A 20,980-nucleotide genomic window follows, 5' to 3' on the forward strand; every position below is an offset into this window, starting at 1 on the left:
TCAGACCATAGTGTACCATGCCTCCTCTCCTCCTAGTTGTGCTGTCAGACCATAGTGTACCATGTCTCCTCTCCTCCTAGTTGTGCTGTCAGACCATAGTGTACCATGCCTCCTCTCCTCCTAGTTGTGCTTTCAGACCATAGTGTACCAAGACTCCTCTCCTCTCCTCCTAGTTGTGCTGTCAGACCATAGTGTACCATGACTCCTCTCCTCCTAGTTGTGCTGTCAGACCATAGTGTACCATGCCTCGTCTCCTCTCCTCCTAGTTGTGCTGTCAGACCATAGTGTACCATGTCCCCTCCCTCTCTTCCTCCTAGTTGTGCTGTCAGACCATGTGTACCATGCCTCCTCTCCTCCTAGTTGTGCTGTCAGACCATAGTGTACCATGCCTCCTCTCCTCCTAGTTGTGCTGTCAGACCATAGTGTACCATGTCCCCTCTCCTCTCCTCCTAGTTGTGCTGTCAGACCAGTGTACCATGCCTCCTCTCCTCCTAGTTGTGCTGTCAGACCATAGTGTACCATGCCTCCTCTCCTCCTAGTTGTGCTGTCAGACCATAGTGTACCATGCCTCCTCTCCTCCTAGTTGTGCTGTCAGACCATAGTGTACCATGTCTCCTCGCCTCTCCTCCTAGTTGTGCTGTCAGACCATAGTGTACCATGCCTCCTCTCCTCCTAGTTTTGCTGTCAGACCATAGTGTACCATGCCTCCTCTCCTCCTAGTTGTGCTGTCAGACCATAGTGTACCATGCCTCCTCTCCTCCTAGTTGTGCTGTCAGACCATAGTGTACCATGTCTCCTCTCCTCCTAGTTGTGCTGTCAGACCATAGTGTACCATGCCTCCTCTCCTCCTAGTTGTGCTGTCAGACCATAGTGTACCTTGCCTCCTCTCCTCCTAGTTTTGCTGTCAGACCATAGTGTACCATGCCTCCTCTCCTCTCCTCCTAGTTGTGCTGTCAGACCATAGTGTACCATGCCTCCTCTCCTCCTAGTTGTGCTGTCAGACCATAGTGTACCATGCCTCCTCTCCTCTCCTCCTAGTTGTGCTGTCAGACCATAGTGTACCATGCCTCCTCTCCTCCTAGTTGTGCTGTCAGACCATAGTGTACCATGCCTCCTCTCCTCTCCTCCTAGTTGTGCTGTCAGACCATAGTGTACCATGCCTCCTCTCCTCCTAGTTGTGCTGTCAGACCATAGTGTACCATGCCTCCTCTCCTCCTAGTTGTGCTGTCAGACCATAGTGTACCATGCCTCCTCTCCTCCTAGTTGTGCTGTCAGACCATAGTGTACCATGCCTCCTGTCCTCCTAGTTGTGCTGTCAGTCCATAGTGTACCATGTCGCCTCTCCTCCTAGTTGTGCTGTCTGACCATAGTGTACCATGCCTCCTCTCCTCCTAGTTGTGCTGTCAGACCATAGTGTACCATGCCTCCTCTCCTCCTAGTTGTGTTGTCAGACCATAGTGTGCCATGCCTCCTCTCCTCCTAGTTGTGCTGTCAGACCATAGTGTACAATGTCTCCTCTCCTCTCCTCCTAGTTGTGCTGTCAGACCATAGTGTACCATGCCTCCTCTCCTCCTAGTTGTGCTGTCAGACATTAGTGTACCATGCCTCCTCTCCTCTCCTCCTAGTTGTGCTGTCAGACCATAGTGTACCATGCCTCCTCTCCTCCTAGTTGTGCTGTCAGACCATAGTGTACCATGTCTCCTCTCCTCTCCTCCTTGTTGTGCTGTCAGACCATAGTGTACCATGCCTCCTCTCCTCCTAGTTGTGCTTTCAGACCATAGTGTACCAAGACTCCTCTCCTCTCCTCCTAGTTGTGCTGTCAGACCATAGTGTACCATGACTCCTCTCCTCCTAGTTGTGCTGTCAGACCATAGTGTACCATGCCTCGTCTCCTCTCCTCCTAGTTGTGCTGTCAGACCATAGTGTACCATGTCCCCTCTCCTCTCCTCCTAGTTGTGCTGTCAGACCAGTGTACCATGCCTCCTCTCCTCCTAGTTGTGCTGTCAGACCATAGTGTACCATGCCTCCTCTCCTCCTAGTTGTGCTGTCAGACCATAGTGTACCATGCCTCCTCTCCTCTCCTCCTAGTTGTGCTGTCTGACCATAGTGTACCATGCCTCCTCTCCTCCTAGTTGTGCTGTCAGACCATAGTGTACCATGTCTCCTCTCCTCCTAGTTGTGCTGTCAGACCATAGTGTACCATGCCTCCTCTCCTCCTAGTTGTGCTGTCAGACCATAGTGTACCATGTCTCCTCTCCTCCTAGTTTTGCTGTCAGACCATAGTGTACCATGCCTCCTCTCCTCCTAGTTGTGCTGTCAGACCATAGTGTACCATGCCTCCTCTCCTCCTAGTTGTGCTGTCAGACCATAGTGTACCATGTCTCCTCTCCTCCTAGTTGTGCTGTCAGACCATAGTGTACCATGCCTCCTCTCCTCCTAGTTGTGCTGTCAGACCATAGTGTACCTTGCCTCCTCTCCTCCTAGTTTTGCTGTCAGACCATAGTGTACCATGTCTCCTCTCCTCTGCTCCTAGTTGTGCTGTCAGACCATAGTGTACCATGCCTCCTCTCCTCCTAGTTGTGCTGTCAGACCATAGTGTACCATGTCTCCTCTCCTCTCCTCCTAGTTGTGCTGTCAGTCCATAGTGTACCATGCCTCCTCTCCTCTCCTCCTAGTTGTGCTGTCAGACCATAGTGTACCATGCCTCCTCTCCTCTCCTCCTAGTTGTGCTGTCAGACCATAGTGTACCATGCCTCCTCTCCTCCTAGTTGTGCTGTCAGACCATAGTGTACCATGCCTCCTCTCCTCCTAGTTGTGCTGTCAGACCATAGTGTACCATGCCTCCTCTCCTCCTAGTTGTTCTGTCAGACCATAGTGTACCATGCCTCCTCCTCTCTTCACCCAAATACTCTGCTTCTAATTTGTGTAATATGGTTGTTTTTTATATTTTGTTGTTGTTGTTGTTGTTGTTGTTGTTAGCTGTCAGAGACTAGGAATATATCTGGCTGAGAAACCAAAATCTCACTAATATAACCTTTTTTAAAGACTTCAAATCAAAACAAATTCATTTATATAGCCCTTCTTACATCAGCCGATGTCTCAAAGTGCTGTACAGAAACCCAGCCTAAAACCCCAAACAGCAAGTAATGCAGGTGTAGAAGCATGGTGGCTAGGAAAAACTCCCTAGAAATTCCAAAACCTAGGAAGAAACCTAGAGAGGAACCAGGCTACGAGGGGTGGCCAGTCCTCTACTGGCTGTACCGGGTGGAGATTATAACAGAACATGGCCTAGATGTTATAATATTCATAAATGACCAGCATGGTCAAATAATGGAGTAATATGATCACATTTTTTGGTTCTAGTCAGGATTCTAGGAGCCGTATTTAGCACTAACTGAAGTTTATTTAGTGCTTTTTCCGGGTAGCCAGAAAGTAGAGCATTTCAGTAGTCTAACAAAAGCATGGATACATTTTTCTGCATCATTTTTGGACAGAAAGTTTCTGATTTTTGCTATGTTACGTAGATGGAAAAAAGCTGTCCTTGAAACAGTCTTGATATGTTCTTCAAAAGAGAGATCAGGGTCCAGAGTAACGCCGAGGTCCTTCACAGTTTTATTTGAGACGACTGTACAACCATCAACATTAATTGTCAGATTCAACAGAAGATCTCTTTGTTTCTTGGGACCTAGAACAAGCATCTCTGTTTTGTCCGAGTTTAAAAGTAGAACGTTTGCAGCCATCCACTTCCTTATGTCTGAAACACAGGCTACTAGCGAGGGCAATTTTGGGGCTTCACCATGTTTCATTGAAATATACAGCTGTGTGTCATAGCAGCATAGCAGTGAAATTTAACATTATGTTAAATTTGCAAACAACAACAACTTTTACATTTGTTATTTGTAAATACATTGTGGATTGGTGTTTGTTGTTTGTAAATACATGGTGTATTTGTTTGTTGTTTGTAAATAGATGGAGGATTTGTGTTTGTCTTTCTCATATCTTGTGTATTTCTTTCTCATTTATTTTTCTGTCTTCGAATATCAACCTTTCTCACAGCACCATAGACATTTAAGCTTCCCTATCAAATCTAGAAATCTCAACAACAAAAACTGAAGAAAAAGAACAACTATGACAAAAAGGTTTGATGAAGAATGTAAAAACCTCAGAAAGAAACCTGTCCAACCAAAAACCTAGAGACCCAGAAAACCTGAGTCTACTCCTTCACTATGGTGAATCACTAAAACAATACAGAAGACCTAAGTCTACGCCTTCACTATGGTGAATCACTAAAACAATACAGAAATACACTACAGAAAAAGAAGGAACAGCACGTCAGAAATCAGCTCAGTGTATTTTATTAAGAATCCATAGACTCCAATCACTTCTGGGAAAATTGGAAAACACTAAACAAACAACAACATGAAGAGTTTTCTATCCAAAATGGAGATGTGTGGATAAACTACTTCTCCAATCTTTATAAAAAAGAACAAAGAGCAAAAACATGTACATGATAAAATACAAATCTTAGAATCAACTATTAAAGACCAGAACCCACTGGATTATTCAATTACCTTGAATGAACTACAGGACAAAATACAAACCCTCCAACCCAAAAAGGCCTGTGGTGTTGATGGTATCCTCAATGAAATGATCAAATATACACATAACAAATTCCAATTGGCTATACTAAAACTCTCTAACATCATCCTCAGCTCTGGCATCTTCCCCAATATTTGGAACCAAGGACTGATCACCCCAATCCACAAAAGTGGAGACAAATTTGACCTCAATCACTACCGTGATATGTGCGTCAACAGCAACCTTAGGAAAATCCTCTGCATTATCATTAACAGCAGACTCGTACATTTCCTCAGTGAAAACAATGAACTGAGCTGATGTCAAATTGGCTTTTTAAATTATCGTACGACAGACCACGTATTCACCCTGCACACCCTAATTGACAAACAAACAAACCAAAACAAAGGCAAAGTCTTCTCATTCTTTGTTGATTTCAAAAAAGCCTTCAACTCAATTTGGCATGAGGGTCTGCTATACAAATTGATGGAAAGTGGTGTTGGGGGAAAAACATAAGACATTATATAATCCATGTAAACAAACAACAAGTGTGCGGTTAAAATAGGCAATAAACACACACATTTCTTCCCACAGGGCCGTGGGGTGAGACAGGATGCAGCTTAAGACCCATTCTCTTCAACATATGTATCAACGAATTGGCGAGGTCACTAGAAAAGTCTACAGCACCCGGCCTCACCCTACTAGAATCTGAAGTCAAATGTCTACTGTTTGCTGATGATCTGGTGATTCTGTCACCAACCAAGGAGGGCCTACAGCAGCACCTAGATCTTCTGTACAGATACTGCCAGACCTGGGCCCTGACAGTCAATCTCAGTAAGACAAAAATAATGGTGTTCCAAAAAGGTCCAGTTGCCAGGACCACAAATACAAATTCCATCTAGACACCGTTGCCCTCGAGCACACAAAAAACGATATATACCTTGGCCTAAACATCAGTTCCACAGGTAACTTCCACAAAGCTGTGAACAATCTTAGAGACAAGGCAAGAAGGGAATTCTATGTCATCAACAAGAACATCAAATTTGACATAACAATTAGGATCTGGCAAAAAAATACCTGAATCAGTTATAGAACCCATTGTCCTTTATGGTTGTGAGGTCTGGGGTCCGCTCACTAACCAATAATTGACAAAATGGGACAAGCATCAAATTGAGACTTTGCATGCAGAGTTCTGCAAAAATATCCTCAGTGTACAATGTAAAACACCTAATAGTGCATGCAGAGCAGAATTAGGCCGAAACCCGATAATTATCAAAATCCAGAAAATAGCTGTTAAATTCTACAACCACCTAAAAGTAAGCGATTCCCAAACCTTCCATAACAAAGCCATCACCTACAGAGAGATGAACCTGGACAAGAGTCCCCTAAGCAAGCTGGTGCTGGGGCTCTGTTCACAAACAGACCCCACAGAGCCCCAGGACAGCAACACAATTAGACCCAACCAAATCATGAGAAAACAAAAAGATAATTACTTGACACTTTGTAAAGAATTAACAAAAAACCCAGAGCAAACTAGAATGTTATTTGGCCCTAAACAGAGAGTACACCGTGGCAGAATACCCAACCACTGTGACTGACCCAAACTTAAGGAAAGCTTTGACTATGGACAGACTCAGTGAGCCTTGCTGTTGAGAAAGGCCGCCTTAGCCTGTCTTCTCTTGAGAGTCAGGTCTGCCTATGTGCACACTGCCCACAAAATTAGGTGGAAACTGAGCTGCACTTCCTAACCTCCTGCCAAATGTATGACCATATTAGAGATACATATTTCCCTCAGATTACACAGACCCACAAAGAATTCGAAAAAACAAACCGCATATCTACTGGGTGAAATACCACAGTGTGCCATCACAGCAGCAAGATTTGTGAACTGTTTCCACAAGAAAAGGGCAACCAGTGAAGAACAAACACCATTGTAAATACAACCCATATTTATGTTTATTTATTTTCCCTTTTGCACTTTAACCATTTGTACATCATTACAACACTGTATATATACACAAAATAGGACATTTGTAATGTCTTTATTCTTTTGGAACTTCTGTGAGTGTAATGTTTACTGTTCATTTCACTTTTGTATATTATCTACCTCAGTTGCTTTGGCAATGTTTACATATGTTTCCCATGACAATAAAGCCCCTTGAATTGAATTCAGAGAGAGTAGAAAAAGAGAGACAAAAAGAGAGACAAAAAGACAGAGAGAGAGACAGAGAGAGAGCAGAGAGAGACAGACAGACAGACAGACAGACAGACAGACAGACAGACAGACAGACAGACAGACAGACAGACAGACAGACAGACAGACAGACAGACAGACAGACAGACAGACAGACAGACAGACAGACAGACAGACAGACAGACAGAGAGAGAGCTGTGTTGTAGCATAATATAATTCTCACATCTGAGTTCAGGTACATTGGTGAGAAGATTCTATCATACATTTCATTCACCAACAGGAATCTCACCAATGTTTCACCCAGCACAGCATATCCACTACCGACAACACCATCATCTAATCAATTAACCAGCAACATATTAGCCCACTGAGCTAAAACCTATAGGCATTAGTACTGGGAACGAACACAAGTCTTCAGCTCTCAAGCGATTAACCATTTCCACCTAACTACAAAGTAGTGAACATATCCCCAAACAGTAATTATCTGCTAACCAGTTCTCAGTTATTACGTCCATTTTAGACCCCAATAACCATTCACATTGTGCTGAAGGAGATGAGTATGGTTTCACGGCATAACTATGATAACATCAGACTCTAAACCATCTGGAGCTACAGCATCTCTGACCACAAAACAATAATTGATCATTAGCCCAAAAATAAAGAATATATTCATGTGGATGGTTTTAAGAATTGGTTGAAAGGAGTAAACAAAACTTTTCAGATGTTTAAACAAACATAAGAGAAAACTTTGAGTTTCTGAGATTCAAAACTTCCTAAACATCTCCTCAAATCCTCTCAGAACTTATAGTTCAATCAGCTAGATGTTTATTTCAGGAGCTGTAGCAGCCCAGAGACTTGCCTAGTTAAATAAAGATAAAATAAATAAATAATCGTCTTCAAAGATTCCTTTAAACACAGCTCACAACAAACACACACACACACACACACACACACACACACGGTAACTAGGTTAACACACATGCAGAATTAAAACTACTCACAACACACACACACACACACACACACACACACACACACACACACAGAATTAAAACTACTCACAACAAGCACACACACACACACACACACGGTAACTAGGTTAACACACATGCAGAATTAAAACTACTCACAACAAACACACACACACACACACACACACGGTAACTAGGTTAACACACTTGCAGAATTAAAACTACTCATCTTCAAACACACACACACACACCCACACACAAGCAGGCTAACTCTGAAACTCTGAAAATGTCCTGACGCAGGTGGAAGACTATATCCAGGGAAGGATCATGATTATGGCTTTCCAGCCTGGTTTAGACCTAGATTCAATCAGATCAAACATTAACCGGCGATAGCCGACACCCGCATAGCTGATGTTTTGGCGTGTCACCATAATAACATCGGAGCCGACAGGGTAGACTAGTGGTTAGAGCACTGGACTAGTAACCGAAAGGTTGCAGGATCGAATCCCTGAGCTGACAAGGTAAAAATATGTAATTCTACCCCTGAACAAGGCAGTTAACCCACTGTTCCTAGGCCGTCATTGAAAATAAGAATTTGTTCTTAACTTACTTGCCTAGTTAAATAAAAAAATAAAATTGGATTATGGTTAGTATGCCCACACAGCCACGTAACAGTGTTTGTTTATGTGAAACAGACACAAGAGGGGAGCACCTGTGCTATTTGGCTATCTAGCATGCCTGTACACGTGTGCTATCTAGCATGCTCTGAACACCTGTGCTATCTATCATGCTCTGAACACCTGTGCTAATTAGCTATCTAGCATGCTCCAAACACCTGTGCTAATTAGCCATCTAGCATGCTCTGAACACCTGTGCTATCTATCATGCTCTGAACACCTGTGCCATCTATCATGCTCTGAACACCTGTGCTAATTAGCCATCTAGCATGCTCTGAACACCTGTGCTAATTAGCCATCTATCATGCTCTGAACACCTGTGCTAATTAGCCATCTAGCATGCTCTGAACACCTGTGCTAATTAGCCATCTAGCATGCTCTGAACACCTGTGCTACTTAGCCATCTAGCATGCTCCGAACACCTGTGTGTAAGTGTAATGGACGTGTAGATTCATCAGAAGGAGGCTCTATAGCTGTATGGATCTGTCCGCTAAAGTAAGTGTATCCTTTTGTATCTGAAGGATTCTTTCTCGCTGATGAAAGATAAGGGCCATATATTTTGAAAGCCGTATCGCAAGCGATGATTATTGAATGTTAAAATACAGTGTTGGGTTTGTAGTTCACATGAGGCAGTCGTGGGCTACTAATGGCTGAGAACTGTAGAGAGAAGGCAAAATGGCAGCTAGAGTTTTCGAGAGCCAAAGTTGTTGTAGCTTGCTTACTAGCTTGTTGTAGCTTGCCATCCCCGAACACCATGATAGATCTGAGTGGGCAGGTTGCACTTAGATAGCTGTCTATCTCTGTTTTTATCATCTACTAGCAACATAACATGACAAAACTCCTTGCGTACTTTAATGCCTACTTACCAGATTGGCCTCCAAGGCAACCCCCGAAGCCACCAGCAGGCTGTTCCTTTCTTGACTTCAAAGACGCAATGAACTGTTGAGATATGAGTTTTTGATAAAAGTTATTCAAATTGTGAAAATAGAAGTGTATAATTATAATTATTTTATAAACTTTTGTATTACGACAGTTTAGCTGAAATATAATTAATCTACGCTGGTAGATTTGTGGAATTTAAAGTACCATTCAAAAGTTTGGACACAACTATTCTGCATGCAAAGTCTCAATTTGGTGTTTGTCCCATTTTGTCGATTATTGGTTGGTGAGCGGACCCCAGACCTCACAACCATAAAGGGCAATGGGTTCTATAACTGATTCAGGTATTTTTAGCCAGATCCTAATTGTTATGTCAAATTTGATGTTCTTGTTGATGGCATAGAATTCCCTTCTTGCCTTGTCTCTCAGATTGTTCACAGCTTTGTGGAAGTTACCTGTGGAACTGATGTTTAGGCCAAGGTATATATCGTTTTTTGTGTGCTCGAGGGCAACGGTGTCTAGATGGAATTTGTATTTGTGGTACTGACAACTGGACCTTTTTTTGGAACACCATTATTTTTGTCTTACTGAGATTGACTGTCAGGGCCCAGGTCTGGCAGTATCTGTCCAGAAGATCTAGGTGCTGCTGTAGGCCCTCCTTGGTTGGTGACAGAATCCCCAGATCATCAGCAAACAGTAGACATTTGACTTCAGATTCTAGTAGGGTGAGGCCGGGGTGCTGCAGACTTTTATAGTGCCCTCGCCAATTTGTTGATATATATGTTGAAGAGGATGGGGCTTAAGCTGCATCCTGTCTCACCCCATGGCCCTGTGGGAAGAAATGTGTGTGTTTATTGCCTATTTTAACCGCACACTTGTTGTTTGTTTACATGGATTTTATAACGTCTTGTATTTTCTACATTGTAGAATAGTAGTGATTATATCAAAACTATGAAATAACACATATGGAATCATCTAGTGACCAAAAAAGTGTTAATCAAATGTTATATTTGAGATTCTTCAAAGTAGCCACCCTTAGCCTTGATGACAGATTTGCACACTTTTGGCATTCTCTTTTTTTTTTTAACAGAAGCAAGTATCGTATTTTATTTCACATACAGGAATGGGTAGTGATGACAAAATAGCAACAGTATAACCTGTTTATGATGACAACGTCTATTATTGTTATTTATTTTTTTCCAATAAAAAATAACAAAAAAACACAGAGAAACAAACATTGACATTCATTGTACTGTTAAATGGGATGGCAAATTTAGAGGACAAAACAAAACTTAACTCACACATACAAAAAATAAAATCCTATTAGGTGTTACATTTAGAAGAAGACAGCATATAGTCACTACAAGCAGTGTAGTTCAACTAAAAATAAATATTGAGTGGAGTACAGCACAGAGTAGCAGCTGATAATCAACCCAGTTATGAATTGGGACTAGACCTTTTATCCAATATCGGCTGCCATATTTTGTAAAACATTGGACTTCTATTGGAAGTATTGTAGTGAATCTTTTCCATTTACATTACATTCCCTAAAATCCCATAACCACATTTCAAAGGTGGGTACAGTCTCCAATTTCCAAAATTGCAATTTGAGCCTATTGGCTAATAGAATACAAAGTGAGACAGCCTTCCCCTCCTGGTTATTCCCATCAACTGTACCAAACAGAGAGATCAATGGGTCTGGGGCTATAACTCTATCGAAGGCATTAGATAAGTAATCAGAAATGAGAGCCCAGTAAGCATGTAACTTAGGACATGTCCAGAATAACTGGGTCAACATCCTCTCATTCTGCTTGCACCTCTCACACAGTGGTGAGGTGTCCGAGAATATTTTATGCAGTTTTACTTTTACATAATGTAAGCTGTGTATCACCTTAAACTGTACAAGGTTGTGTCTGGCATTCACTGAACTGTGGTTTATATTCCTGAGAGCTTCTACCCAGTCCTCATCTGAGATTTCTGAAACAAGTTCTTGTTCCCAAGCCCTTTTAATAGTGTCTGTGGATACCTCCATGTGGGCCTGTAGCACATCATACAGTCTAGAAACCGACCATTTTGAATGGGGTTTGACAAGGATCAGGATGTCTAATGTAGGACTATTTGGCTTAATGCCACACTGTGGGATATGTGTCCTGAAGAAATTCCTGACTTGGAGGAATCTGAAAAAATGTGTTGTTGGCATGTTAAATTTAGCCTCTAATTGTTTAAATGAAGCTAACTGACCATCAATGTATAAGTTACCAATTGTTGTGAGCCCCTTCTCCCTCCACTGTGAAAACACCATATCGTCCAATGCAGGGTGGAAAGCATGATTCAAGCAAATTGGGCTGTCAATGTATACAGTGGGTATGTTAAGAAAATACCTAATTTGTTTCCAGATCCTAAGAGTATGACAAATGACTGGATTAGAGTCATAAGTGGCTTTCTTCACATATGATGGACTATTAACAAGTGCAGAGAATATTAATAATACAGTTTAAAGTGAGAAAGGCCATATACTTGCATAAATGCTTCTTTGAAATTATGTCTGCCTTGTCTTTATTAAACACACCATGTAAACATTCACAGTGCAAGGTGGGAAAGTATGTGAACCCTTGGATTTAATAACTGGTTGACCCTCCTTTGTCAGCAATAACCTCAACAAAACGTTTTCTGTAGTTGCGGATCTGACCTGCACAAGGACTGAGGTCAGAAGGAATTTTGGACAAAACCTCTTTACAAAACTGTTTCAATTCAACAATGTGACTGGTGTGAACTGCTCTCTTGAGGTCATGCCACAGCATCTCAATCAGGTTGACGTCAGGACTCTGACTGTGCCACTCCAGAAGGCGTATTTTCTTCGGTTGAAGCCATTCTGTTGTTGATTTACTTCTGTGTTTTGGGTCGTTGTCCTGTTGCATCACTCAACTTCTGTGAGCTTCAATTGGCAGACAGATAGCCTAAAATTATCCTGCAAAATGTCTTGATAAACTTGGGAATTTATTTTTCCGTCGATGATAGCAAGCTGTCCAGGCCGTGAGGCAGCAAAGCAGCCCCAAACCATGATGCTCCCTCCACCATACTTACAGTTGGGATGAGGTTTTGATGTTGGTGTGCTGTGCCTTCCATGTTGGTGTGCTGTGTCTTCCAAACTACTCAACTGTAGTTTCATCTGTCCACATAATATTTTTCCAGTAGAGCTGTGGAACATCCAGGTGCTGTTTTGCTAACTTCAGACGTGCAGCAATGTTTTTTTTGGACAGCAGTGGCTTCTTCCGTGGTGTCCTCCAATGAACACCATTCTTGTTTAGTGTTTAACGTATCGTAGACTCGTCAGAGATTGTCGCATGTTCCAGAGATTTCTGTAAGTCTTTAGCTGACACTAGATTCTTCTTAAACTCATTGAGCATTCTGCGCTGTGCTCTTGCAGTCATTTTTTGCAGGACGGCCACTCCTAGGGAGAGTAGCAACAGTGCTGAACTTTCTCCATTTCTCCATTTATAGACAATTTGTATTACCATGGACTGATGAACATCAAGGCTTTTATAGATACTTCTGCAACAATTCTTAATCTTAGGTCTTCTGAGATCTTTTATGTTCGAGGCATGTTTTATATCAGGCAACGCTTCTTGTGAATAGCAAACTCAAATTTGTGAGTGTTTTTTACAGGGCAAGGCAGCTCTAACCAACATCTCCAATCCCATCTCATTGATTGGACTTCAGGTTAGCTGACTCCTGACTCCAATTAGCTTTTGGAGAAGTCATTAGCCTAGGGGGTTCACATACTTTTTACAACCTACACTGTGAATGTTTAAATTATGTTTCCAATATAGACAAGAAAAATACAATAATTTGTGTGTTATTAGTTTAAGCACACTGTGTTTGTCTATTGTTGTGACTTAGATGAAGAGCAGATCAAATTTGATGACCAATTTATAAAGAAATCCAGGTAATTTCAAAGGGTTTACATACTTTTTCTTGCCACTGTATATGTCTGCCCGGGATAAAACCTGTCTGGTCAGGATGTATGATGTCAGTGTCACGGTTGTCGTCGGTGAAGGAGGACCAAAACGCAGCAGGTAAGTGCAGGCTCATCTTGACGTTTATTTATTTTCAAAATGAATACCAAAATAACAAAACACTAGAACGAACGAACAACAACAAACAGTCTGGCAAAGCTTAAGGCTCAACACAGAACAATCACCCACAAATAACAAACACACCCTAATATATGGGACTCTCAAAGGCAGATAGACAACACCTGCCTTCAACTGAGAGTCCCAACCCCAATTAACCAAACATAGAAACAGACATACTAGACTAAACATAGAATACCTGAAAACAAACAGTGCCCAAAAACCCCGGAATACTTAAACCAAATGCCCCTTCAACAAAACACACCACCCCGAACCACATAAAACGAATATCCTCTGCCATGTCCTGACCAAACTACAATACCAATTAACCTTATACTGGCCAGGACGTGACAGTACCCCCCCCTTAAAGGTGCTAACCCCGGAAGCACCTTAACAAAAATAACCCCAAGCAACACCAAAAAGAAAAATACACCCCCCCTCCCCAACCCACCTATCTCTGGAGGTGGCTCCGGCTCAGGACGTTCCAGGCTGTCGGGGCAGTCTGGCAACTCGGGACAGTCGGGGCAGTCTGGCAACTCGGGACAGTCGGGGCAGTCTGGCAACTCGGGACAGTCGGGGCAGTCTGGCAACTCGGGACAGTCTGGCCGCTCCGGCAGTTCAAGGCAGTCTGGCCACAGTTCAGGGCAGTCTGGCCGCTCCGGCAGTTCAGGGCAGTCTGGCCGCTCCGGCAGTTCAGGGCAGTCTGGCCGCTCCGGCAGTTCAGCGCAGTCTGGCCGCTCCGGCAGTTCAGCGCAGTCTGGCCGCTCCGGCAGTTCAGCGCAGTCTGGCCGCTCCGGCAGTTCAGCGCAGTCTGGCCGCTCCGGCAGTTCAGCGCAGTCTGGCCGCTCCGGCAGTTCAGCGCAGTCTGGCCGCTCCAACGACTGTTGACTGGCGGGCAGCTCCGACGACTGTTGACTGGCGGGCAGCTCCGACGACTGTTGACTGGCGGGCAGCTCCGACGACTGTTGACTGGCGGGCAGCTCCGACGACTGTTGACTGGCGGGCAGCTCCGACGACTGTTGACTGGCGGGCAGCTCCGACGACTGTTGACTGGCGGGCAGCTCTGACGACTGTTGACTGGCGTGGCTGGGTTTACGCACTTGAAGGCTAGTGCGGGGAGCGGGAACAGGACGAGTCGGACTGGGAACACATACCACTGGCTTGGTGCGGGGAGCAGGAATGGGCCGGGCCGGACTGGGGACACGCACCACTAACTTGGTGTGGAGAGCAGGGACGGGCCGGACAGGACTGGGGACACGCACCACTGACTTGGTGCGGGGAGAAGGGACAGGCCAGACAGGACTGTGAACACGCACTGGTGAAATGAAGCGTGGAGCTGGTTTAGCCACTCGTCCTGGCTGGATGCCTATCCTCGCACTGCATGTGCTGGGCATGTCCACCGGACGCACCGGGCTGTGCGGGCGCACTGGCGACACAGCGCGCACCTCCGCATACCATGGCTCCTCCTCCAAATCTTCCCTCAGCAGGTCCTCAATCAAACGCCTCATCTTCGTCTCCTCCTCCGCCGTCATCTCCCACGAGAGCAGTGGTCTGGGCTCTTCCTCTGCCCTTCCAGACCACCCCATTAGCCCCCCAAAATAATTTCTTGGGGGTATCTTCCAGGCCTCCTCGACCGCCGCCTGCGACTCAGTCCACCGGCTGGCTTTACCTTTTCGACCTGGGAATCCTTCCGCCAGGGTCCTTTCCCCGACATGATCTCCTCCCAGGTCCAGAACTCCTTCCCCTCGCGAGCCCATCTCTCGCGCTCCTTATCCTCCCGCTGCTTGATCCTGGTTTGGTGGGTGATTCTGTCACGGTTGTCGTCGGTGAAGGAGGACCAAAACGCAGCAGGTAAGTGCAGGCTCATCTTGACGTTTATTTATTTTCAAAATGAATACCAAAATAACAAAACACTACAACGAACGAAAAACAACAACAACAACAACAACAACAACAACAACAACAAACAGTCTGGCAAAGCATAAGGCTCAACACAGAACAATCACCCACAAATAACAAACACAAACACACCCTAATATATGGGACTCTCAATCAAAGGCAGATAGACAACACCTGCCTTCAACTGAGAGTCCCAACCCCAATTAACCAAACATAGAAACAGACATACTAGACTAAACATAGAATACCTGAAAACCAAACAGTGCCCAAAAACCCCAGAATACTTAAACCAAATGCCCCTTCAACAAAACACACCACCCCGAACCACATAAAACGAATACCCTCTGCCACGTCCTGACCAAACTACAATACCAATTAACCTTATACTGGCCAGGACATGACAGTCAGAAATATATGTTTCAATCGGTTTGCCAATATCTTTGTCAACACCTTATTTTCTATGGGGAGCAACGACACAGGGCGATAAGACGACATCTCCATGGAATCTCTATCTTTTTTTCAGGATCACTGCTATAGTATTGTAGCCTCATACAGTGTTTGAGGGAGTTTGACATTTTCTTTGGAATGTTTAAACATTCGCAACATAAGTGGAGCTAGACTGGCGCAGTACAGTCGTGGCCAAAAGTTTTGAGAATGGAACAAATATTCATTTCCGCAAGGTTTGCTGCTTCAGTGTCTTTAGATATTTCTGTCAGATGTTACTATGGAATACTGAAGTATAATTATAAGCATTTCATAAGTGTCAAAGGCTTTTATTGACAATTACATGAAGTTGATGCAAAGAGTCAATATTTGCAGTGTTGACCCTTCTTTTTCAAGAAGTCTGCAATCCGCCCTGGCATGCTGTCAATTAACTTCTGGGCCACATCCTGACTGATGGCAGCCCATTCTTCCATAATCAATGCTTGGAGTTTGTCAGAATTTGTGGGTTTTTGTTTGTCCACCCACCTCTTGAGATTGACCCCAAGTTCTCAATGGGATTAAGGTCTGGGGAATTTCCTGGCCATGGACCCAAAATGTCGATGTTTTGTTCCCCGAGCCACGCAAGGTGCTCCATCATGCTGGAAAAGGCATTGTTCGTCACCAAACTGTTGCTGGATGGTTGGGAGAAGTTGCTCACGGAGGATGTGTTGGTACCATTCTTTATTCATGGCTGTGTTCTTAGGCAAAATTGTGAGTGAGCCCACTCCCTTGGCTGAGAAGCGACCCCACACATGAATGGTCTCAGGATGCTTTACTGTTGGCATGACACAGGACTGACGGTAGCGCTCACCTTGTCTTCTCCAGACAAGCTTTTTTCCAGATGCCCCAAACAATCGGAAAGGGGATTCATCAGAGAAAATGGCTTTACCCCAGTCCTCAGCAGTCCAATCCCTGTACCTTTTGCAGAATTTCAGTCTGTCCCTGATGTTTTTCCTGGAGAGAAGTGACTTCTTTGCTGCCCTTCTTGAAACCAGGCCATCCTCCAAAAGTCTTCACCTCACTGTGCTTGCAGATGCACTCACACCTGCCTGCTGCCATTCCTGAGCAAGCTCTGTACTGGTGGTGCCCCGATCCCGCAGCTGAATCAACTTTAGAAGACAGTCCTGGCGCTTGCTGGACTTTCTTGGGCGCCCTGAAGCCTTCTTCACAACAATTGAACCGCTCTCCTTGAAGTTCTTGATGATCCGATAAATAGTTGATTTAGGTGCAATCTTACTGGCAGCAATATCCTTGCCTGTGAAGCCCTTTTTGTGCAAAGCAATGATGACGGCATGTGTTTCCTTGCAGGTAACCAAGGTTGACAAAGGAAGAACTATGATTCCAAGCACCAAACCTCCTTTTGAAGCTTCCAGTCTGTTTTTCGAACTCAATCAGCATGACAGAGTAATCCCCAGCCTTGTCCTCATCAACACTCACACCTGTGTTAACGAGAGAATCACTGACATGATGTCAGCTGGTCCTTTTGTGGCAGGGCTGAAATGCAGTGTAAATGTTGTTTTGGGATTCAATTCATTTGCATGGCAAATAGGGACTTTGCAATTAACTGCAATTCATCTGATCACTCTTCATAACATTCTGGAGTATATGCAAATTGCCATCATACAAACTGAGGCAGCAGACTTTGTGAAAATTAATATTTTCGTAATTCTCAAAGCTTTTGGCCACGACTGTACTTATAGAATTATATTACATATCCATCGGGTCCAGGGGCCTTGCTGTTTGGAAATTGTGCTATCGCTGCGTTAGTCTCCTCTAAAGTTATCCCAGCATGGAGTGCAGCAGCTGCCCCCCTGTCTAGTTTAGGAAGTTCACATTCAGCGAGAAAGCGTTCTATAGTTTGTAGATCAGTAGCATCGCATTTTGATTGATATAGCTCTGAGTCAACCTGCACAAAGCATTTATTAATATCCTGCGGATCTCTTACTATTTTACCCTTCTTGTCTTTTATTTTGTGAATAGCTCTAGATGCCTGTACATCCCTTAGCTGTCTTGTTAATAATTTATGTGGTTTGTCACCCAGTTCAAAATAACTTTGTTGCTTTCTAGCAAGTAAAGAGCCCACCCGTTTCGAAAGGATGGTATTGTATTCATATTTCAACTTTATGATCTTCCCAAGGACTGCATTCGAGGAATTCGTCCTAAAAACGTTATCCTGTTCCCCCTTTCAGCCTAGTATTGGCGCGTTTCTTCCTCTCCGATGTATAAGAAATAATGTAACCTCTAACCACAGCTTTTAGAGATTCCCAGTCGTCAACATCCCACGTGTCGTTAGCTCAGAGGAAAAAGGCAAATCTGCTTCTTCAAAAAGTCTCATCTTTCAATGAGTATGCGTCTAAGCGCCACGGTCGCCGACCTGTAGACATATTGTTGAGTTTCAGCACCATGGACAGCAGAGAGTGTTCCGTTATTAGAATAGGGTAACTGACGCAGCTGATGAAATTAGTTTGGAGTCCACCAAAAATAGTCAATTCTGGAATATGATTTATGAACTGACAAAAAAGAATAATCCCTGTCTGTTGGGTGAGTCAGTCTCCAAATATCGACAATGTTAAGGTTTGTCATCAATGTACTTAGACAGACACTGGCATTTGATTGTTGAAGTGACCTTGATAGCTGTTTGTCTAAAAGAGGATCAAACGTACAGTTAAAAGTCACCTCCAACAATAACACTTGTATAAGAGATATTTGGTATGGCCTTAAACACCCATTGAAAATAAAAATAATGCATCATCGAAGTTGGGTCCATATAAATTGACCAAGGTTATTGGTTTCAAATTCAGTGTACTAGCCACAATAATATACCAACCCTTAAGATCTGAAATCGAGGATGAGTAAACAAAAGGAATGTTTTTCCTTATCAGGATTGCTACCCCTCTCTCTTTTGCATCAAAATTAGATTGGTATATCTGACCGAGCCAGCCATGTCGTAGCTTGGCCTGAGCCGAGCGTTTAATATGAGTTTGTTGAAGAAGCATTATGTCAGCGCCCAATGATTTAAGATGAGAAAAAAACCTAAGCTCTTTTCACGACATGACCTAAGCCATTACAGTTCCAGCTGACTATCTTTATTCCACCAGGTCTACTCTGTGCTCGGTCACTATGTGGCATTTCTTATTTTCAAGCAAATTGTTGCTGTCATACAAAACCCAAAAGAAAAACGTCCTGCCGTGCGGGAGCTTGCCACCTGTAACAGTTTAGCTTCCGTCCATCTCCTCGCCCCTACCTGAGCTCAAACCAGGGACCCTCTGCACCCTCTGCACACATGAACAACGACCTCCCACAAAGCATTGTTACCCATCGCTCCACAAAAGCCACGGGCCTTGCAGAGCAAGGGAAACAACTACTTCAAGGTCTCCGAGCGAGTGACGTCAACGATTGAAATTCTATTAGCGTGCATCCTGCTAACTAGCTAGCCATTTCACATCGGTTACACTCCGCAGCAAGCGGATCACTGGTTGCTGCGGAAAAGGAGGAGGTCAAAGGGGGGCTTTGACCTCCTCCTTTTCTGCAGCAACCAGTGATCTGGGTCACGGCACCAATGTAACAGTATAGCTTCTGTCCCTCTCCTCGCCCCTACCTGGGCTTGAACCAGGGACTCTCTGCACACATCAACAACTGACACCCACGAAGCATCATTACCTACCGCTCCACAAAAGCTGCGGGCCTTGCAGAGCAAGGGAAACAACTACTTCAAGGTATCAGAGTGAGTGACATCACAGATTGAAACACTATTAGCGTGCACCCCGCTAACTAGCTAGTCATTTCACACCGATTACACCACCTGTATTAAAAGTGAACATAAAACACAGACCCCACCCCCCCCCATCCCATTACTGAGTGACTTCCCCAAACTAAGCACTCCTTGACTAACACACAAACCTTAGGGTGTCTAGACATACAGCTTGAACTAACTCGTCATCTATAGATGCTCCGCATATAAACTAATATTAAATAACACTTAACTCTCATGTTAAGGGGTGAGTGGGCTTAAACATGATAGACTAAACAATGCTATATAAGCAATAACATCTCACCCATCATTATAAGTTCCAATTTCCTATCTTCTGATCCAAAAGACATAGGCAGGAAATTCAAACACATTCCTTGCCTGTATTTGGCCACTTGACACAGCAGTTCTGTATGCTCCGCCAGGGAGGTTGCTTGACAAGAACAGATCGGCCTCTTTTGGGATGTCAAACGTACGTGTTGATCCCTCGACTGTCACCTTAAACCGGGCTGGGAAGAAGAATCCATATCATATGTTGGCCGTCCTGCATTTCTTGCGTAACTCATCATACTCTTTCCGTAGGTTCCTCACCTTCAAAGTAAGATCTGGGTAGAGAGACACACTGGCTCTGTTGTAGTTAAGGGGGAACTTTTGACAAGCCAGCTTGAGAATGAGATCCCTGGTCTGGGGATAGCGCAGCCGTGCGATGAGTGGCCTTGGTGGCTCGCTTGTGATCTGTGTGCGCGGTCGATCAGGATGGACGTTTTGAAGTGTTCACTCCCCAGCAATGCCAGTATCAGCTCCGAGACAAATTCAGTGGGTTTCCCTTTCGCAGTGTCCTCCTGGATCCCAAATATTCAGATGTTCTGGCGTCTTGAATGCGATTCGAGCACTTCCAATTGGGCATTCGGGGTTTTGTTCTTTATGTCCTGTAGCCTGGCCTCGTGATCGGCTGTCATTTGCTCAACCTCATGTACCCTGCCCTTAGTTGTCTTCACAGTTTCAGTCAAAGTCCCAATACTCTTTGAGATATCAGCCAACTTTGTGTCCACCTTCTTGCTTAGTGAGTTTATAGCAGCCAGTAGGTCGCTTGGAGTAGGTTCTGTGGCTCTTGGGAGCTGGCATCTTCAGCTAACTCCTCGTGGGTCAGCGATGTTGAAATTGATTCATTGTCTATCTCATTCAAATTATCTTGTTTAGCGCCCCCTTTTTTGGTGCCTTTTCCCTTTGTCGTATTGCCAGACAGTGTTTGAAGTTATAGGTGGTGAGAGGTTAAGATAAATATCAATTTGTTTCAAAATTGAGCAGAGCTCTAGCAAAGCAAGTCTACTCTGTAGCCGCTCTCTAGCGCCCCTCTTGGCATTCTCTCAACCAGCTTCATGAGGTAGTCAACTGGAATGCATTTCAATTAACATCTATGC

Source organism: Salmo salar, chromosome ssa27 (assembly GCF_905237065.1).
Source record: "Salmo salar chromosome ssa27, Ssal_v3.1, whole genome shotgun sequence".
Classification (NCBI taxonomy): Eukaryota; Metazoa; Chordata; class Actinopteri; order Salmoniformes; family Salmonidae; genus Salmo; species Salmo salar.